This window comes from Protopterus annectens, chromosome 5.part0 (genome assembly GCF_019279795.1).
Source record: "Protopterus annectens isolate FY-2018-M chromosome 5.part0, PAN1.0, whole genome shotgun sequence".
NCBI classification, from domain to species: domain Eukaryota; kingdom Metazoa; phylum Chordata; order Ceratodontiformes; family Protopteridae; genus Protopterus; species Protopterus annectens.
Window position 1 is genome coordinate 790,269,534 of NC_056735.1, and position 21,014 is coordinate 790,290,547.

At 39.3% G+C, this 21,014-nt stretch overlaps 1 long non-coding RNA gene across 1 annotated transcript in view; it reads right to left on the reverse strand.

Moving 5' to 3' along the window:
• Positions 1 to 6,895: 6,895 nt before the first annotated feature.
• The window catches only part of LOC122802828, a 137,870-nt gene continuing 123,751 nt past the window's right edge, over positions 6,896 to 21,014 (reverse strand). Inside the window, exon 3 of the long non-coding RNA XR_006364985.1 lies at positions 6,896 to 7,181. This is a non-coding gene — a long non-coding RNA (uncharacterized LOC122802828). The remainder of the gene's footprint in view (positions 7,182 to 21,014) is intronic.

Here is a 21,014-nt window from a genome sequence, read left to right on the forward strand (position 1 = left end):
ATTCTGTGGTCTTTCCAGCTGTTGCAGGTGACTTATAATGTATATCCCAAATGGGGCATTGTACTCTATGATGGGTCTGATGAATGATGAGTAGAGGGGCACAATAACCTCTTTTGTTCTAGATGCGAACCCTTTTGTGATTAGGTGGGCCACACAGAAGGATCTTCAAACCACCTTGGCAATATGATTATCAAATGAGAGATTACTATCTACTTGGGTCCCCAGATCCCTTATTGCATTTTCTGTATTTAGGGAACTACCACGTATGTGGTAGTTCACGGGTACTTTGTTTTTTCCAAAGGGAATGACTATGCACTTTTTGGCATTTAGCTTGAGACCATGACTTTGACACCAGGTATCTGTCTCAGTGAGACCCTTCTGGAGGATGTCTGTATCAGCCAGAGAGTCAATTATGGCCCCAGGTTTGCAGTCATTTGCGAACTTGGTCAGCCATAGTCCTCCTGTGCTTGCCTGTACCTCTAAGAAGTATATACCAAACAGGAGCCGTCCCAGAACTGAGCCCTGGGGACACCAATTGTAACTGGTTTAGAGTCAGACCTAGAGCCTGCAACTCACACTGTGTGAGTTCTATCCATGAGCCAGTTGGCAACCCATTTCATAATGTAGGGGTTTATGTTCAGGCTAGTGAGCTTGCCTATAATACCAGAATGGGGAATGGTGTCAAAAGCCTTTGCGAGGTCTAGGTAGGCTGTGTGGACCCCCTTTCCCTCATCTAAAGCCTTGGTAACTGTCTCAAAGAAGTCCACCAGGTTTAGAAGGCATGATCTGCCCTTCACAAAGCCAAACTGGGTAGAGTCCAATGTTTGGAGGTTCCAAATGTCTCTGTTAATGAGTTCCATGATGATGCACTCCATAGCCTTGCAGACCAGACTAGTCAGGCTTATAAGCAATAGTACCCGGGGTCCATTATAGCTCCACCTTTGTGGAGCAGGATAACTGTTGCTGTGTGCCACTCTATGGGTACGTAGCCTGTAGAGAGGCTGAGTTTGAAGTGTGTTTAGGTGAGGGGTTAGTTCATTTTGGAGCTTGCGTAAGAGACAGCCTGGGACACCGTCTGGTCCTATTGAAGCTGTGTTTTTGGCTTTGGATAGGGCTGTTTTAACCTGTGTGTCAGTGATTGCCAGGGCTCTACATTCTTCTGATATGGCTATGGGTCCTTTAGGGGGTTTGAGGAGGGTGAAGTTTGCATTAAACCTGTCTGCCAGAATGTTGGCAATATCAGTCAGTTCAGTGTATTTTGTGCCATTCTGCACTAACTCAGAGCAGATCTGAGAGTTTCCACTTAGGTTCTTGACATAGCTAAAGAACACTTTGTGGTTATCTTTGGAGTCCCTTTCAATTTTTCTTTCAAAGCTAGCCTTGGATGATTTTATGAGGGATCATAGTTTCTTGCTGATACTGATCAGTGATGTCTTTCTTTCTTGGAATTTTACTCTTTTCTGTACTAGTTTCCTCCTTCCATTATATGGCTTATTTATGGCAGGGGTCCACCAGACTGGTTTCCTTATCTTGGAGGAGTGAGTCTTGGTTTTGCTTGGGATAGCATGATCCATGCATTCTTGCAGATGCTCATAGAGTGCCTTTGTAAGGGATTTAGCAGCTTGGACAGCGTTATCCTTTAGCATGGGGGGCTGTGAACCTTTCCACCTCGGTCTTAAGTAACGTGAAGTTTGCTTTTGAAAAGTTTTTCATGGTGGTTTCCTTGATTGGGGGTGGGGGTGGAATGTGGATATCCAGAGTGATTAGTCTATGGTCTGATCTAACCAGCAAGGGGTAGACCTCCGGTGTAGAACACCAGTCACCCATGTTGGTGATGACCAGGTCCAATATGTTGTCACCTCTGGTGGAGGTGTTGACCAGTTGATCCAGGGCATTCAAGTTTACAAATTCTGGGAAGCGTTGGGCAAGGGAGTTAATACTTGAGTAGTTCTCCTAGTTAATGGTTGGGTAATTGAAATCACCAAATATTAGGGCATTTGGTAGGACCTTCATATTTTCCAGTGGCCAGAAATGTGGAATGGGGGTCCTGGGTCATGGTGGGTGATCTGTAGCAAGCTACAATTTGAACTGAAGTTTTGCTCATTGTTAATTGCACATGGGTGATCTCTGAGGCATTGTGCTGTGCCACTAACCTGGAGGTGTGGGTATCCATGATGAATATGGATACACCACCGCCTTTTGTGTTTTGGTCTGGGTTCTGTGGCTGAAAAGTATGGTATGAGTTATAGTCTGGTAGTTCTGGGGTGTCCTCTGGAGCCTTAAACCTGATTTCTGTTACTGCACAGATAGCAATGTTCTCCATACTAAGGAGTGCCTTGAGTGCATGCATTTTGAGGTTTAGACTTTTGGCGTTGAGTAGCATTACCCTCAATTTTTTTGTTACTTGTGCTATTTATGGTGTTGGGTTTGTCTTTTGAGCCTTGCCTAAAAAGACTCTATAGGGGGCAGCAAAAGTCTTGGCCAGTATTCAAAAGCCTAAGGGTGACAGGTGCAAGCCATCTCTTGTGAAGCAACGTGGCTTGTCAAGCATCTCATCCCAGGTTGACAGATTCTGGATCCCCTTTGAATGACACCAGAAACTTAGCCAATTGGTGAAATTGATAATTTTTTCTTTATACTGTGGTATCATTCTTGGTGAAGGCAGGATGCTACTCAGGGTCAGGGTCATACCAGCCTGGGCTGCATGATCAGAGAGCTCTTCCATGTCTCTTTTCATGTAGTCCAGGGAGGTACATCTCAGGTCATTCACACCAACATGGACAATGCCAGAGTTGTATTGGTACTTGTTCTGGAGTGACCTGAGTGCTTGTGTGGCTGATGAGTACTGCAAGGCTCCACCAGATATGTCAAGGCAGTGGAACCGTTACTTGAGCATCCCAAATACATGCTCTATAATGATCCTGGTTTGTGCATGTGCCTCATTCTGGCATCTTTTTGTGAGTGTGTGTGCATTTCTGATGGGTGTCATCATCCACGGCTCCAGTGCATAGCCAGCATCCCCCACCAGATGGCCATATGAGATGCCCCCACTGTCAAATGCCTGGTACAGCTGTGATGAATGCCAGATGTGGGAGTTGTGCTAGCTTCCAGGGCTGCCAGCACACACATTCATGATATTGCCCTGGGCATTGCACATGACCTGGCAGTTGATGGACAGGAAGTCTTTGAGGTTTATGTAGACCCTACACTGTTCACCAGGTGGTGCTTTGATGTGGATGTACGTGCAGTCTATTACACCCAGTACTTACAGGTATTCTGCTACATGGTGGAAAAGATGCATATTGCTGTCCCTCTCCTCACGGGTGTTGGGGAAGTAAATGTGCTCACCGGCATGTGGTAGCATGGCATCCAGGAACTGGTGGAGTACCCTGAATGCAGACGCCTGTCAGACCCCCATAATGTCTCCAGTAGTTCTTTGGAAAGTACCTGTATCTAGTATTCTTAAGGTTACACGTACCTTGGTATTCACTGGGATGGCTTTTCCTCTGTTGGCTCTGGGTCTGAGTTAAGGCCGGCACAGCTCAATAATTTGCTGCAGTATGTCTCTGTCTACCGTGTAGCAGTCTACTATTTCCAGATCATGTAGCCCCTGGTAAGTTATCCTGGGTCTGAACACTCTTTGCCTCCTCCTCGGTCTGCGGTGGTTGCCAGCATTATCCTCCTCAGCAACCTCAGCCTCTAGCACATGCTGATGGATCAAAGCAATGTCAGCCCCTAACATTTTTCTGGTTAAAATTCCCCCCGCATGTGTACACCAATGCAGAGTTTGTGGGAAAAAACATACTGCAAGGTGTTTCCATAGTTTATACTGTTGTGCTGCAGATGCTGCCTATATGATTGGCTGACTATGATGCATTCCACCTGCTAACTATGTAATTTCTACTTGATTGCTTTTATTGTGCTATTTTCCTTTTTTCCCTTCCCATTTCCTCCCCTTTTAAGCCCCAAAGTGCGCTGCACAATCCTGGTGCCCAAACGTAAACAGTCCTGCTATTTCCAAGGTTTTTTTTTTGTTTTGCTTTAGACCCGGTGTGCACCGTGCAAACTCATTTAGCTAATGTAGACACTGAGAAATGGCCCTCCCTGGATGTGAACACGCTCTTCATTTCATGGAATAAGTCAATACAGCCTCAGACACACCCCCTTGCTTAGCTGTGCTTAGCTAAGCTTATTTGGGGGCCATGAAGCTCCAATGTGCTTATACCATGCATTATACACACCCTTTTCAGGTCTGCTGCTCCTCCTGCTTATACAATTGTGTTATAGCACCTACACGGTTAGCTGCAGTTTGGCACTTAGAATATTTTTGTGATTCAGTAAATTTCCCCTCATTTGCATACCCCACTGCCTTAGTCCCTAGTTACTGCACTACCACAGAGCCTTTCCCCTTAGCAACCACTGTTCCCTGGTATTGTTTTGATTCTGCATGTCACAGACTATAATGGCAACATGCAGATTTCCCTTAAAATTGTATTTTCACATGTTTTTTATTTTCAGCATGATCCCATTTGCTCGACGCTGGCCTATGCTTAAACGGCCAAGATCAGCCAAAAAAACTTTTATTTTTAGAAAAATGAAACACTTTTCCATGCCAATGGCCATATATTTGGCCATTGGCATGCCTAAAGATTATAATACATACTTTTATTTGAGCTGTCATAGCATTTCTGCAACTAACACTATTCTTACATGGATGCCTGCCTGCTTGCTGAAATGCTAATTCACCTCATTTGCATGTTTTTCACCAGCAAATGAGGTAATTAGCATTATGCAGTGGTGTCCGTGCAGGAATAGTGTAGGCAGGCTCATGTACATCAGAACAGTAGTTTACTGAATGGCAACACTGTTCCTGCATGGCGATTTCACTTTATTGAATCCCAGGGAGTATGTTTTCCCTTGGTTCTAATTTTATTTTTTCTTTCAACAGATAACCTGTAGTTAGGAAAAATTCTTCATGTTAAGGCACGTAGGAATATTTTGTTCTGTAATGATATTTGGGTTTCAGAAGATGTCTCTGAGTATTCATTGCAGCTGGAACACTATGATTTCTTAATATATTTCTTTGTAGAAGGCACCTTTTCTGTTTGATAACATACAGGCCAGAATAATGTCCAAGTTTAAACTGATGATATGCAGGGTACCTTTTAAAGATTTTTTTGTAAGCATACATTCTCTTTCACTGCTAATGTTTTTGTTTTTCTTTTTCATTGTGTCTCATTTACCACAGAACTTAACTTGAAGAGTCACTTATTCAAATACCATATTTTCATTCCTAAAGGCATTACAAAAAAAAGCATCAAAGTCTTGTATTAAACAGATTATGTGAGAAAAAGAGGGTTTGCTTTTTTAAGCAGTCAAAATCTATGACATACTCTCCAACAGGAACACAGACTGCAGTGTTATGGAAGGAGGTAGTGATACTTAAGACACATATGCGGATACAACCTTTCATTAATTACAGCAAATATACTTGCTGATGTTTGAAAGAAATCCTGACCAGCAGAGGCATAGCTAAGGTAGAGTGAAGAGGGTTGCTGTATTGGGCACAAGGTGTTGGGTGGGTCTGTGATTGGAAGATCATGATTGATCAGTATGTCAGTACTGATACACATTTGTTTATCAGCATTTCTGAAAGATAGTAGACAAATGGATACTGATTTGGTCAGGTCTGTAGAGCAGAAATTCTTCAGCACTCCATGTATGGTGTAAGTTGTATGTAACATGTATGTATGTATGTATATATGTATGCATGCATGTATTTATGTATGATTTATTAATTTCTTAGTTCACTTGCTGTTGGCAGTAAATGACCCGGATACTTTGCATTGAGATCTTGTGATATTATTTTATCAGTCTTTTCATGTTGGGGGGGGGGGGGGGTTAAGTCTATTTCTGAGAAGCTGCAGCTCAATCAACTTTTCACACATTTGCTGATCATAGCAACTTTTCTAGCCAGTCCAAAGCAAATGTGAGTTCCATGGCTGTGCTGGGTCAAGGTAAATTGGTGTGTTCTGCCATCTCCCACCAGCAGGGTCATTGGAATTCTACCAAATGAGAAACAGAAGAAGGACATGTAATGCAGTCCAGCTGTGTGAGGCCCTCACTATAATAAACAGTTGTTGGTATTTTTCCCTTTCTTTCTGTCATAATCTAAACACATCTCCAGTTTTTTTTTTTTATCTAGTGTGGCACTATGTTTTGCCTCTCTTGTTTTTATTTATTTATTTATTTATTTATTTATTTTAATTCATTTAAGATTTATGCTTTTGTCTTAATATAAATGGTTGCATCATTCCCAAAATGACTGAGAACCTGATAAAAGCCAGTATGGATCAGACTCATACAGTACAAATTCTGCCCTGACAAGATTCCCAGATAGAAAAAATTAATTGGATATTGCCTCCTAAGTACAAAAGTATTCAAAATACCACATAAAATGAAGGCATGTGAAAAGGCTGACTTCTAGTTGTTGGCTGGCTGTAATCAGTATGATTTCTCTTGCCAGTTATTCTCTGCATGTCAAGCTGTATGAGTGCTCAGTATCTACTAGATTTTTTCTTTCACTGCATGCTTTCCATGACAGTGCATTTTATTTTGAAAACTGTATTTGCTACCTCAACACCCTGTGACTGGCACTGTTTCTCCAAGCACAGTGTATACCTTTCAGAATTAGAAAGATCCCACTGCATCAATGATATAGGCATGGCAAATAGCTAAAGGTAACAACTGAGAGAAGAAGGAATGTGAATGTCAGCAGGTATTGGGAATGTCTCACAGCTCTATTTTCACCACTGAAACATAATATTTTAGCCATCATCCTTAAATTAAAGATTATGTGTATTCATAAATGCTTAAAAATGACAAACAAAGGAAATGATGCTTGCCTTTTAATTAGAAAAAGTTGCAAAAAACCAGTAAAGTAGAAATTGCATTTTGATATAAGAAAATAATAATCTGATGTGTAAAACAGGGATTTTGTTTACATTTTTAAAGCATGGAAATACACATTAATAGGCACTCAGGTTTATACTCTGCACCTCTGCACTGAAAAAAAAAATTTGAAGCGAAAGAAAGTGTTCTGCAGCTGACATTTTTTGGTCAATTTTATTCAATCAGCACAGTTTCACTCTGAGTACTGATATCACCGACGTACACAGCACCTGCAAATAGAAGAAAAATAACAAAAATAATTTAAATATTAAAAACAATCTTGTAGAAATCACGCTGATTTATATTTAATACCACATTTGCTTTTTTTATTGCTTTTACTCCCAATTCTCTGGTGAACATCATATCTCTCCCCTACCTCCCTACCAGGATCATCCTTTCTCTAGGATTTCAGGACCTTATGGTTCATTCATTCTTTCTAAGGATGAGGGGAAAGTGGCAGGAGCAGTGCCCTTATTCTGATGAGGGAGCTGGAGAGGGTTTTTTTTGTGTCCATTGGTGTTTCTCTTGCATATGCCCACTGAATCACAAACAATGAGGTACAATGAATGCATGTGAGGAGTACATCCCACTTTCACGTGTCCCTTAAAACAACTTCCTCTTGATGGAAAGCACCTCCTTTAATCCCCAGTGGCATCCCCAGATTTTAATGCAGAGTTTTCATCTGACAAATTCATTGCATCTATTAAACATATCCTGGAAAACGGTGAGCAAGCTATGCCTTATGGTTCTTCTGTCTAACTACCCAACTCAAGCAATACATGGACTATGAACTGAACCTTCATCGTGTAAAGCCTAGTCAGTGCTTTTCCCTTTACACCTTGGAAATTAACATCACATGTTCTGTTTTGGTAGATGATTCATTTACAGATAGCATGTAGTAGGTAGGTCCTACACTTCACACTATGCAGTCAAAGTTATCTAGATTTTGTGTCATAAACATGAAAATGTAGTACTCTTCCTATCAGATGTTATTGCACATCATCAGACCTTGATGTGTTTTAAAGTATTTTTCTTGTGTCTGAATCATATTTTTTCAGTATTTTTAGAATTTGTATATGTTTAAGTCCGTATTTAGTCACAGCTTCCCTGCACCAGAGATGAAGCTATGTAGAAACCTTCTCATACAGTGAGAGAACAGCTAAAGCATGTTTCACTCATAGTACTACACTGCCAGCTGTTGTGTCCAGTGTGGCATGTGGTACCTATAAGTGGGGCAGTAAGACAAAACCTTGTTGCACTGAGTGGCAGGACAACATCCTGCCCACTTCACACTGAATGCATAGAAAAGTACACATCATGATATCCTATTCATCATTCAGGGCTGCAACACTTGTGTTTTTATAACTGCACTACAACAAGTAAGAACCACACAAACAAAACATGATGTTCCTTACATCCACAGTTTGCAGACAGGGGAATCCTAGATGCACAGGCACAATGCCCACAAGTTATGAGCATGTTAGCAATGGTTTTATATCTCTACATGTAGAGCACACAGGTTTCCATTATGTGCTGAGAATTTTGCTATAATTAGTGTGGATGCATGTAGAAGTCAGTAGGATTACACACCATGCATCCTGAATGTCTAGCACAGCATTACATGGGAAATATTGGTTTACTGCCTGTTGACCCTCAGTCAGCAATTCAGAATGTGCTAATATGTCTGCACATGAGCAAGTGCGTGTGTGTGTGTGTGTGTGTGTGTGTGTGTGTGTGTGTGTGTGTGTGTGTATGTGTGTGTGTGTGCCAGCATTCTTCTTATTCAAACAGTCATAAGAAACCTCATAGTTAAAACACACACATGATCACAGCCCCACATCTACCCCTCCAAACAAACACACACAAGTAAACCTCAACATTTGTATGAAGAAAGTTAATGATAAATTTGATTCTAAGGAATACTTTATTATATTTCAGAAGTTATTGAGCAATGTATTTTATTTTATTTTACATTTTATTTTACATTGGTGTTGACCTGGCTAGTCTAGCTGGATATATGTCCATTTTCAGTAGAGGCCCAGGGAGATAAGCTCCAAACAATTCAAAATAATTTCTCATCAAAAGAAATACATGTTTATAATGCAAATACATTCACAGTAAATGAGATAAACAAACTTTAACTGGTCACATATTAATAATGTATAAAAATGCAGAGTATTAGACGACTTAGTACAAATACAGTTACAAATAAGCATTCAGATAGCATAATGTACAGTAAGTGTAAATAGAAAGTTAAAAGAAGTAGCAGTTACCTAATACATCTAGTAGTAAAACATGTCCAATAATTTTTTTTTTTTTTTTTATGATACAGTAGTAAGTAATACTATGATGGAGAAGTGGTTCAGTAGATGTTAAGATGAAGGAAAAGCAGGGTTGAGAAGGTAGGGTTGAATCAAGTATCAAGAGCTAGTTGGTCAGTCAGGGTTCGTACATGGGCACATCCAATGTGGTTTGAGGAAGAACTTTAGGATCTTTTTAAAAAGAGTTATAGAGGGAAGTGTAGAAAGTTCAGAGGGAAGCAGGTTCCAGGTTTTTCCGACAGTATTAGAGAAGAGAGAGTCTCCGGCCTTATTGTTTGCTTTGTCGATATTTACAAGAAGATTTTGTGAGGATCTAAGAGACTTCAGGTTATGGTAGGGGTGAATAAGAGCAGATAGTATGGGTGTTTTGGCAGGTTGATAAAGTATCTTATGAGCGATGGCTAGTTGATTAAATTTCAGCTGCTGCTGTAATTCAAGCCACCCTAGTTGCTTTAGATTAATACAGTGGTGGGTTCTGAAAGGCTTACCTGTGGCAAACCTGGCTATATTATTGTAGGAGTGTTCTACTTTCTTAAAGTTATTTTTTGAGAGATTAGTGAATATGGGTGAGGCATAGAGAAGGGAAGAGATTAGGTGGGAGTGGGCAATAGTTATTCTAGTTGCAGGAGTGAGGAAGGGTTTGATTCTGTAAAGAGAGCCTATTTTTTATTAATAGTTTTCAAAGTGTTGCTGATATGGGTATTGAAGTTAAGGTTGTTGTCTATGGTGATACCTAGCAGTTTGGTAGTAAGATCTTGGGATATAGGCATACCATTTTTAGATGATACAGCAAAGTCTATTTAGGGGGATTTACTAGTAGGTGTGAAAAGGAGGAGTTTAGTTTTTTTTGGGTTAAGTAAGAGACAGCGTTGTGTAAACCATTGTTCTACAGAGTTAAATGCGTGTTGCGTCAGGGAGTGAAGTTCAGATACAGATGTGGCTGAGCAAATAAGTGTGGAGTCGTCTGCGTATTGTATGCATGTAGCTTAGGGAACTACTTGGTGAAGGTCATTGATGAATAAAGTAAACAGGAGAGGGCCCAGTATGGACCCTTGAGGGACACCAATGTTAACAGGTAGATGGGTAGAGAGAGTGGAGTTCCGGAGTACAGCTTGATGTCTGTTATTTAAGTAGGACTGGAACCATTCTATAGCTAGTGTGTCAAATGACAGAGATTTTAGAATATGTATGAGTATTTGGTGATTAACCATGTAGAAAGCCTTGGACAGGTCTAAGAAAAGTGCAGAGGAAAGCATGCTAAGGTTACGGTTTTTGTTGATGGTGTCCGTAAAGGAAAGGAGGACAGTGGTAGTGCTATGGGAAGGTTTGAAACCATGTTGGGTATTGGTAAGCAAGTTATTCTGGAGAAGGTGGTCAAGCAGTTGCTTGTGGATACACCTTCCCATAATCTTAGATAAGGGAGAGAGTAGAGCTATGGGATGATAGTTGGAGAGTTCAGTGGAATTTCCACCCTTATGAAGGGAAATAATATGGGAAACTTTCCAGAGATTAGGGACATATCCTTCAGTGATGATTCTATTGATTAGTATGGAGATAGGGTAAGCTATGGATTTGGCTGCTAACTGTAAGTATTCTGCGGGTAGTAAGTCAGCAGAGGAAGTGCATGGTTTGAGTTTTTGGATAAGGGAGAGAATATAAGCTGTTGGGGCAGGTTGAAAGAGAAATGGAGGTGGTGGGTTTGAGTTAGAAATGGATATAGTTGTGTTTTGACTAGAGAGCTGACTGGCAAGAGTTTGAATTGCTTCGGTGAAAAAGGTATTAAAGGCATTAGCCGTTTGCTTGGGATTCTCCTTGTCAGTGCCTTGTGGGTTGGGTGTGATAGATTGACCAGGCTGTAGTAATTGCTTAATACTTGCCCAGAACGTTTGTGGATTATTATGATGGGGTTGCTGAGATTGTAGGTAATAGTTTTGTTTATTGGACAATATTGCTTTTTTAGTCACATTTCTCAGTTGCTTGTAGTGTTGGTGATCAACAGGGTTTTTAGTTAAGCGTGATTTAGTCCAGATTTTGTTTCTGAGATGGATTTTTTGCTTAGTGTCTTTAGAGAGCCAAGGAGCAGATTTAGTTCTTATCCTAATAGAGTGGGTAGGAGCATGGTGGTTGAGTATGGCTAGAAACTTAGCATTAAAGTAATCAACAGCTTCATCGAGAGAAAGGAGTTTCAAGGGGAACCAATTACATGCTTTCAGTTCACTCTGGAATAGATCCAATTTGAAGTTTTTCTTGGTTCTAATTGTTCTAGTAATGGGTTGAATGGGTGGATTGGCTTTGTGCCTGATAATGTAGGTTAGTGAGTGGTCACTTACATCATCAGGGAGGGTTCCGGCTTCATAAGTGTGGGGCTGGTAATTAATGAGTATCCAATCTAAGGTGCTTTCTTTTTTATTTGTCTTGTTTATTCTAGTAGGGGAGGTAACAGTTTGAGTAAACCCATAGAGATTAATGTGGCTAGTAGGTTATTTGTTGCTTCAAGTCTTCCAATCTATGTTAAAATCACCTAGGATTATGGTTTATTGGGGTAGGTTTTGAGATAACCAACACAGGATGTTTTCAATGGTAGTAATGTTATTTCCTGGAGGAACATAGATGCAGATAATATAGATAGATTTGACTGAGTTTAACTGAAGTTTGGTGATAAGAATCTCAGCATTAGAGTCCTGAGGTGGTTTCTGGTTGAAGGTGGTTATTAGAAAGACAGATTTGAATAAGACAGCTACTCCACCACCTTTCTTGGCTACTCGGTCAAGACATAAGATATTGTAACCAGGTGGGATAACTTTGTTGTCTTTAGTTGAAGATTTTAGCTAAGTCTCTGTTAGACTCTGTATGTATATGCCACTTTTCTATATTTGATATGTATTTACTATAGTAGGCTTCCTGATTTGCTGTTACCTGCCTAAATAGTAGAATGGCTTTCAAACAGAATTGGCTCAGTATGACAGGGAAGAAATTATCTTTAAATAATTAATGGGAAACAGAATACAACAACACTTCCTGATTTATTTCTGAGTAAATAAAATGTTCTAATCTTGCAAATTTTCAACTAAGGAATCATATGATTTAAACATGACAAAATACAGGTCCAGATTCAATAAAGTACTTACAGGTTCCACTCAGAACCTCCAATTTTGCATATGCAACATTGCTCATCACGTGACATTGTGCTATAAATATAAATGATGCACACTGCACGTTGGCAAAGTTTCATGGCTTGCACCAGTGTTGCTGGCCTTGAAACCTGTAGTCTGAATGCAGATAGTGCCACCCCCCTTTTAGTGCAAGAAATGTGGACAAACACTAAACTAACGGGGGGGGGGGGAACAAAAGGACAAAAATAAGGAGAGTTTTACTATCTTGTTCTGATAACCGTAACAAGTAGGTAGAATAATAGGATTTGTGTTAGCATGCATTTTCTGAAGGATATGAAGTACGAAACTGAAATGCATGTCATTATGAATAAACTTCAGTCTTCAGTGATTTTCCAGAAAACCAAACACTTTACAAGGAACAGACCAAAAATATGATGCAAACATCTGGACATTCTGCAAAATTCTGGACAGTCTCCTTTTTTTTTTCTGAGGCCATTGTCTGAACGATGCGCTGCTTAGCACAAACATGTTTGGCTCTGCTCACTTGATCTGCATGAAGTGGACCAGCACACAAACTGGAGGAATGGGCCAGCCAGGCTGCAGACAGGACCCAGACAGCTGCAAACATAAACTGGATGCATTCAAGTAATAATATTGGATATAGTGCAAACATGGTAAGTGGTGCTGCACTGCAATTAATAGTGAGAACTTTACAATAACTGCTAAGATAAGACATATCATGTCACTAATCCTGTGCCACGAGGTGTTAAGTGTAGATGTGGAATGCAGATGGTACAGGGTCTGCAAATTTTGTTTTACTGTTGTGAGATTGTAGATTATAGTGATGAAGTGCAACATACACAACTGGTTTCTCAAAGTTTTTGTGGTAATAGCTGTAAGTGTTGGAGAACTGTAGACATGGCTCGTTCAACTAGTACATTGACAGAAGTGCCTATATACCAAATAATCTTGAAATTGCAGTGCCCACTGTTGTGCATCACTTAACAATGAGCAAATACGGTGCTAGGTAGTGTGCACATTCACCTATTGAGCTTGTGTAATGGTAAGTGATGCACAATGATATCAAATGTTGCAAAACTAAAATGTGCACATTCTCAGTAAGAGTGAGACATGCAGTTAGTGGGAAAACATCAGAATATAAAATGCAATTGGCAGGAATACTCATTCTACATTGAGCTTGAGCTATGGTAGCCATGTCTGGAGTTGCTGGTGAAGGACTGCAGTTTCAGGTGCAGAGGTGGGGTCTTCAGGAGTCCAAAGTTTTTGTTTGATTCCTAGCTAAGGAGCATGGGCCCCCATTGCTGCAGTGGGACTACTTAGCCTCAGAATATAAGTCTGAAGCCTGGAATAGTATCGCCAGGGCTTTGGCCAGTGCTACAGGTATTCCCCACACTGGTGAGCAATGCAGACATCACTTTTATGAACTCTGGAGGAGGAATCAGGATAACCTCAACCATTGGATTGGGTAATTAAGTACAGGGGACACCCCACATATGTGTAAGCATTAATTTCAGTGAATAATTGTAAGAGTTAAAAGCTGAATATAGTCAAGACTGGTCTTCATAATGGTATTCTATTCTGTTCTGCACAGCTGCTAAGGAGTGTGCCTTGAATGTCAGGTCCTATGCCACATGTCGGTCAAGGATGCAAGAAGCATATGGTATGCATGCATCAAAGCAGTACTGCTCTAAATAATATTTTGGTAATAATAATTGTTATAGTAATTTAGCAGCATTAAAAGTTAAGGACTATTTAGCTGGTATTTAATGCAGTTGTATCAAACTGAGCATCCATATCTCAAATGTAAAATAAACTATGCATGCCTACATCTGTAGCACAAAGCAAGAATGCCATATTCTCAAATAACAGTAAGCATGCATTTCTAAACTGTAAAAGGAAATTATGCATGCAGTTGTCCATAGAACAAAATAACAGTACAGTATAAGAGAGTAGTCATCGGTTGTGGGTTCAAAAACCAAACTTCTCAAATATACAATACTGTTAGGTTTTCATCATTATTAATTACAATGTAACTTTAGATCTCTATAGCACTGGCACAAATGGCCTTCTGTAAACTGTAATTAATATAAATGGAACACGCATATGTGCAATATATGTACACATGAAGGATTGGTGGCTGCAATTTGTACTGTAGTTTCCCTCTATTATGAACCGGGTGTGGCTGCAACTTGTACTATAGTTTCCCTCTATTATGAACTGGGTAGTCTTAAAAGTAAGGAAGAATTTTGTTAGGAGTTTGTAGTGTTAAAAGTAAAAGTAACGGAGTGCAGTCAAATAATTGTATCAATGCTTTGTATGTCACATATGAAGTTACTAATGTTCTCCTTTTTATTTCTCTTACCCCAACTCTTTTCTCTTTTTTCTTTTCTTTTTTTTTAAATGTTTTTATTTTTTTTTCCCCACAGCCCAGCGAGGTAGGCCAGTCCCATGGGATCCTCCTGCCCCCACTCCACTGGCTACTGCACTGCTGCCCAGCACATCTTCTGCACAAATTGGTAGCAGTCCTTCTGCTGCCCCTGTACTACCCAGCCCCTCAGGTCATTCTGCAAGGAGGATATGCTTATGGCTCCTTCCAGGAGCAATGGCGGAGATGGTGAGCTGATCACTCAATAGGAACTGCCGGAGATGGTGTGTAGGATTGTGTTCTGCACTATGGGTGTATGCCTATGCCAGATGGACTGCCTGGTGTTCATTTTTGTTCAGAGTACATGTAGGAGATGCAGCCATTAAGCACTGCAGCCAGTGGCACAGTGAGGTGACAATGATGACATTCTACTAGTTGAGGAAAATATTCTCACTGTCAACCAGCTTGATGCGCATGGGACCTGGATTCCCACCCCTCTCCCCAACCATGGTGTTCACCCACCTATTGTTTCCTTCACCATCCCTGTCTCTTGTCTTGTTTATCTTGCTGCCTTCAATTGCTTCCTCACCTTTCCAGCTTACCTCACTCAGACATTCCTACATCTCTTTGCCAACATTCCTCTCTCTCTCTTTCAAAGCAAAAAAAAAAAAAAAAAAAAAAAAAAAAACAAAGGGAACCTGTCCCTCAAATAAAATGTCCTATACATAGCTCTCCATTTTACAAATGTGTCTTCATGACACACTTGATTTGGTCCACTTGGCTACACAACAAGATTGTGTTGTGATCACCCCTCTGGAGGTGACAGTTAAAATTCAGCTAATATTTTGTATATATGATCATGTTTTATTGTTGAAGAAATGGATAGCTATAGTCCTTTCCTATATCCTTCCTGCATATGCCTACCCTCCTTTCACTTTGTTCATCTCCCTGATTGCTCCCCAGTTCACCACTTTCCTGTCTTCCCCATTTCTTTTCATTAAAGAATTACTGTGGGATGGTGTGCATCGGGCACCAATGTGAATCAATGATGAAGAGCAGCAATATAAGTAGATATATTTAAAGTATCATATACACTTGTAAAATTACTACTTACACCCATAGTTACACCCAGGAACATCTGTCTCCAACAATAATGCATTAACACATTACTACAGAGTCAGTTAGGCAGCAGGTGTAGTTTATACACTGAATAGTAACTGACACAGTTTAGCAAGGATTTCCCTTTCTACTCCACTGTGCTTGCCCCCCCCCCCATATCACCAATGTCATATCTTCCTCATTAATTTTGTGTGAAGCAGCATTGTACAATTACCAGTCGTATTTGATAAGGCATCATTGCTTGATACCCATTTAGTTCTATAAAGCATTTGTGTGATGGTGCACAGTGCTGCACATTGCATACTATCAATAAGCAAAACTACTACAAAAGTAGTTCAATGTGTTATCTACAGCTGTATTCAGAACCAGTACCATCTCACACCAAAAGGAAATATATCACTGTATGGTTAATTAATATCTGCAGCCAGAAATTCAGTACACTTAAGTCTGCCATTTCCTTTTCAGTCTCTAAAATACTCCTGCTTTTCAACTGAGTCTGTAGCACCATTTGTTAATGCATTGATGCATTAATTTTTGTGTTCAGATGATACTGGGTTCAAATCCAGGTGTTAGTAACAGTTTCAGATGCTTTTACCTGTAAATCCAAATTCTGAAGTATGATAGTTGGTATGGAGTCTTAAAATATGGCTAGATGGTACTGGTTTGCAATACTACTGTATATAACACTTATAACTGTTTTTTGCTGTAGTCACATGGTAGTGCATGATGCGCACTCTTGGGCACTTATGCTTTAAATAAAAGAAATGGGAAAGATAGGAAAGTGGTTCCATTTCTTCAACAATAAACAACAATAAAACATGATCATATATGCAAAATATTAGTTGAATTTTGACTGTCACCTCCAGTGAGAGGGTGATCACAACACAAAAATATTGTATAGCCAATTGGACAGAATCAAGTGTATCATGAAGACATGTGAGTGAAATGGAGAGCTATGTATAGGGTGCTTTTTTGTGGGACAGTTGCCCTTTTTTTTGAGAGAGAGAGAGAATGAGAGAGAGAGAGAGGAATGCTGGGGAAGGGATGTAGGAATATCTGAGTAAGGTAATTTGGGCAAGTAAGGAAGTAATTGGTGACAGACAAGACAAACAAGGCAAGAAACAGGGATGGTGAAGGATACAAGAGGTGGGTGAACATCATGGTTGGGGTGATGGTGGTGACATTGCGAACCCATGGATGTCAAGCTGGTTGACATTGAGATTTGAGTCAACATCCACTGGACTATCATCACTGTCACCTCACTGCACTGATGTCTGCAGTGTCTGACATCTGCATCTTCTTGTGCTATTTAGTATAATGATAAAGAACAGTGTCTCCAACTGGTGTAGGTGTGCACCAACTGTATGGTGCATAATCCTACATACTAACCTTGACAGATTATTGCACATGATAAGCTCACCACCTCTACTTCTGCTCCCAGAGGAACTACTGGCCTATCCTGTGGACAGAGCTACCCAAGGAGTCAGATGATTCAGCGTAGCAGAGGGGGTGCTACCAGGTTATGCACCAGATGTGCTAGGCAGCAGTGCTGTAGCCAGTGGTGTAGGGGCAGGGGTTTTCCATGGGGCAGGTCTACCCAACTGTGCTTTGGGAAAAAACAAAAAAACAAAAAAGAAAAAAGAAAAAAAAAGAAAAAAAGGATTGAGGTGCGAGAAAAAAGTGTAGAACATTAGTAACTTAATATGTGACATACAAAGCTTTGATACAATTATTTGACTCTCTTTTATTACCTTTGCTTTTAAGACTACCAGCTCCTTTCAAATACCTGTTTTACTGTTAAGACTAATTAGCTCCTAACAGATACACAATATACTATAGACTGTAGCAAGCAATCCTTGACGTGTGCATATATTGCACATATGCATGTTCCAATTATATTGATTAAAGTTTACTGAATGCTATTGGTGCAACTGCTTTAGAACTTGACATTACATTTTAATATCAACAAAAAACGTAACACTATTGCATATTTGGTAAGTGTGGTTTTTGAACCCACAACCTCTGACTACTCTATAGTGACCTGTTGTTTGGCTTCCAGACTAATCCATGCATACTTTCCTGTTACAGTTCAGAGATGAATGCTCAATTTGATACAAGTGTATAATAAACCAATAAGAGTGTTTTAAGTTTTAATGCTTCAATAGTACTGTTTGGATGCATGAATACCACATGCTTCTCACGACTGTACCAAGCTAGCAGCATGGGTTCATGCATTCAGTTCACAGCCTGTGATGGCTGCAGAAAAAACAGAACAGAACACCATTATGAATACCAATCCTGACTATACCCAGCTTTTAACTCTTACAAGCAGTCTCTGTAAGTGATACTAACACATCTGTAGGCTGCTCCCAGTACTACATTCCTCGATCAAGTGGTCGAGGGTGTCCTTCTTCCTCATCCTTAGATCTCTGAAGTGATTACTACATTGTTCACCACTGGAGGGAGATATCAGTTGCATTGGTCAGAGCCCAAGACACACTATTCCATGTAATCCAAGCCATGATAGTCCCTCTGCAAAAGCCTGGTCCCATGTTCATTCACATTGGATGCCTGGACATTCCATCATTGAACACAGAATCTCAAAACCTCTCCAAGAATGCCTGTCATGCCTAACACAGAACAAGACCACTGTGGAATGATGCTCTCCTTCCAATTGCAGCCATTGCACTTATAGAGAGTTTGCACTTTTTAATTTTACAACATTTGAAAATGTATTGCATTGCTTACCATTCTGCAAACACTGTGCATGAGGGTGAGCACTCCCAGGAAACATGTTTGCATTATGGTTAGTAGTATTAATTATATGCATCTGGGCATGTTTGTGACTGACTGGGTCCTGTCTGCTACTCGGGTGGTCCATTCATCCAGTTTGTGCACCACCACACCAGATAAGCATAGCCACACCAGTTTGTGCTAAGTGGTGCATACCTCAAACAGTGGTGCCAAAAAAAAAAAAAAAAAAACAACTGAGAAATAGTTGAAATGAGGAAAATCAGTCTCTGACATACACAGTAGAAAATGTTAGTACACATGAGCTATATCTACATAGGTCTGGATTTCAACTCTCCAATGCATCTTTAGAAAACAGGATGGATGCCTTATCCATCTTTGCCCTACAAACAGCTTTGCAGCAAAGAAATGAAGTAAGTCCTCAAAAAAAACAGGTGCAACTGAATCCACTCTGATATCAAGGTATAAACTGTTATATGCACGTTTATTATATGTTTTATTATTATAGTATTGAGCAACACAATTTTGACAACTGTTTTTTAATACACTAGTACATTTTTTTATATATCTTGACAACTTCAATTTTAAAATTTATTTTAAAAAATACATGTTATATAATTTTTACAATTGATTGTGTATTTCTAAGACATGCAGTTTTACATGTGGAATTTCAAGTTTTTAAGGTTGAAAATACACTGTCACTTTAATTCTGAATTGTTTTTTTAATTGATGGTATTAGGTACATATAAAAATGGTGATAGTATCCATTGTTAACTGTTCTGATGAAGTCTATCGACGAAAGCGCTTGACCTGTTTTGTGGATTAACTTTTGTACAGTGGAATTTTTTTATGTGGATCGAATAAAGGTGTTTTTTCAACTTGTGGTTGTAGGTTATTGGCTCAAGGAGAGGATTGTTGGCTGTCATTTATTATATTTTGTTATATTTAATATAGTTGGATGCAGCATGCTTAGTTATCACACAACCTGTCATGATTATTCCTTGCAATTATACAGCTGCCATCATCTGCTGAAACATATCTGGAGTTACTGAAACGATGGCAGAAAATTAATCTAGATACAAGCTTCAACTATATGTCATTGTTAATAGACTATTTTAAGGCTCTTGAACAGTCTGTAATGGATGATATCCACATAAAGCAGGCTCAGCTTAAAAGTATAGCACCTGCGGCTATATATTATAATGCTATAGAGGAGATTTATGATCATATCTTCTCACTGGAACATCACCTTATTTCCAGAAGAAGAAAAATCTTGAAAGAGACATAAGGGATTTTTCTAATGGAAATGTGTTTGGCCATTAACAGAAAATCAGAAGCAGCTATTAGAAAGAGATTTATCCTTTTTTCCTGCTTCTGGTTTAGATTGCACTTCAAATGTTTTGGATATAAGGATGTTTGCACACAATGTAATGCTTAAAACCATGTTTTCAGGTGACTATACATATATTCCTTTAAAAAAAACTAGCATATATGTGCCTACATTAAATTCTACTCTAGAAACATTTTGTAATGTATGCAAACATGATTTGATACAGGATTTTGATACATACAGTAAGAATAAAAGCTCTGGTAGAAAGTTTAATAATATAACAAAGGAAGAATATAGTGCTTTGCAGACTTTACAAACAGATGATAGTCTATCTGCCCAGCAGACAAGGGCAGAGGTGTAGTGATTATGGAAAAGCAGACTTATTTAGAAGCTATAAACAAATGAGTGCAAAGCAAAAACTGGATAAAAAATAAAAGAAAGAAAAGTATCACACTGGACACAAAAAATGTAGGTTAGCGCTTTCGTTTATATAATACATAAACTTCTTCAGACCTGAAGAAGTTTATGTATTATATAAACAAAAGCGCTAACCTACATTTTTTGTGTCCAGTGTGATACTTTTCTTTCTTTTATTTTTTATTTAGAAGCTATGTATGACATGTTGAATGATACCGAAGTATATAAATTATATCTGTATCTGTTATTAGTGAAATGTGTCGGTCAGTACAAACATGTCTATACGATTGTTTAATAAGTAAAGTAATGTCATCTGATTTATATAATTATTTTTGGTGCAATTTCCAACTGTACCTTTATTATATGGTCAGCCTAAAATCCATAAGGAATATGTTCAGCCAGCAGTGAGACCTATAGTCTCGAGGAAGGATGGGCTAACTGATCAATTATCAATATTTGTTGAAAAGAAACTTAGAAGTGTTTTAAATTCATCCCCATTTGTTTTGCATGATACAAAACAATTTCTTAAAGGCTTGTACATTTGTACAAATACTATGGTCGCTTCTTTATGTAAAAGCTGTGTTTTAGTATCTTTAGATATTAATTCCCTGATCACAGTAATTCTG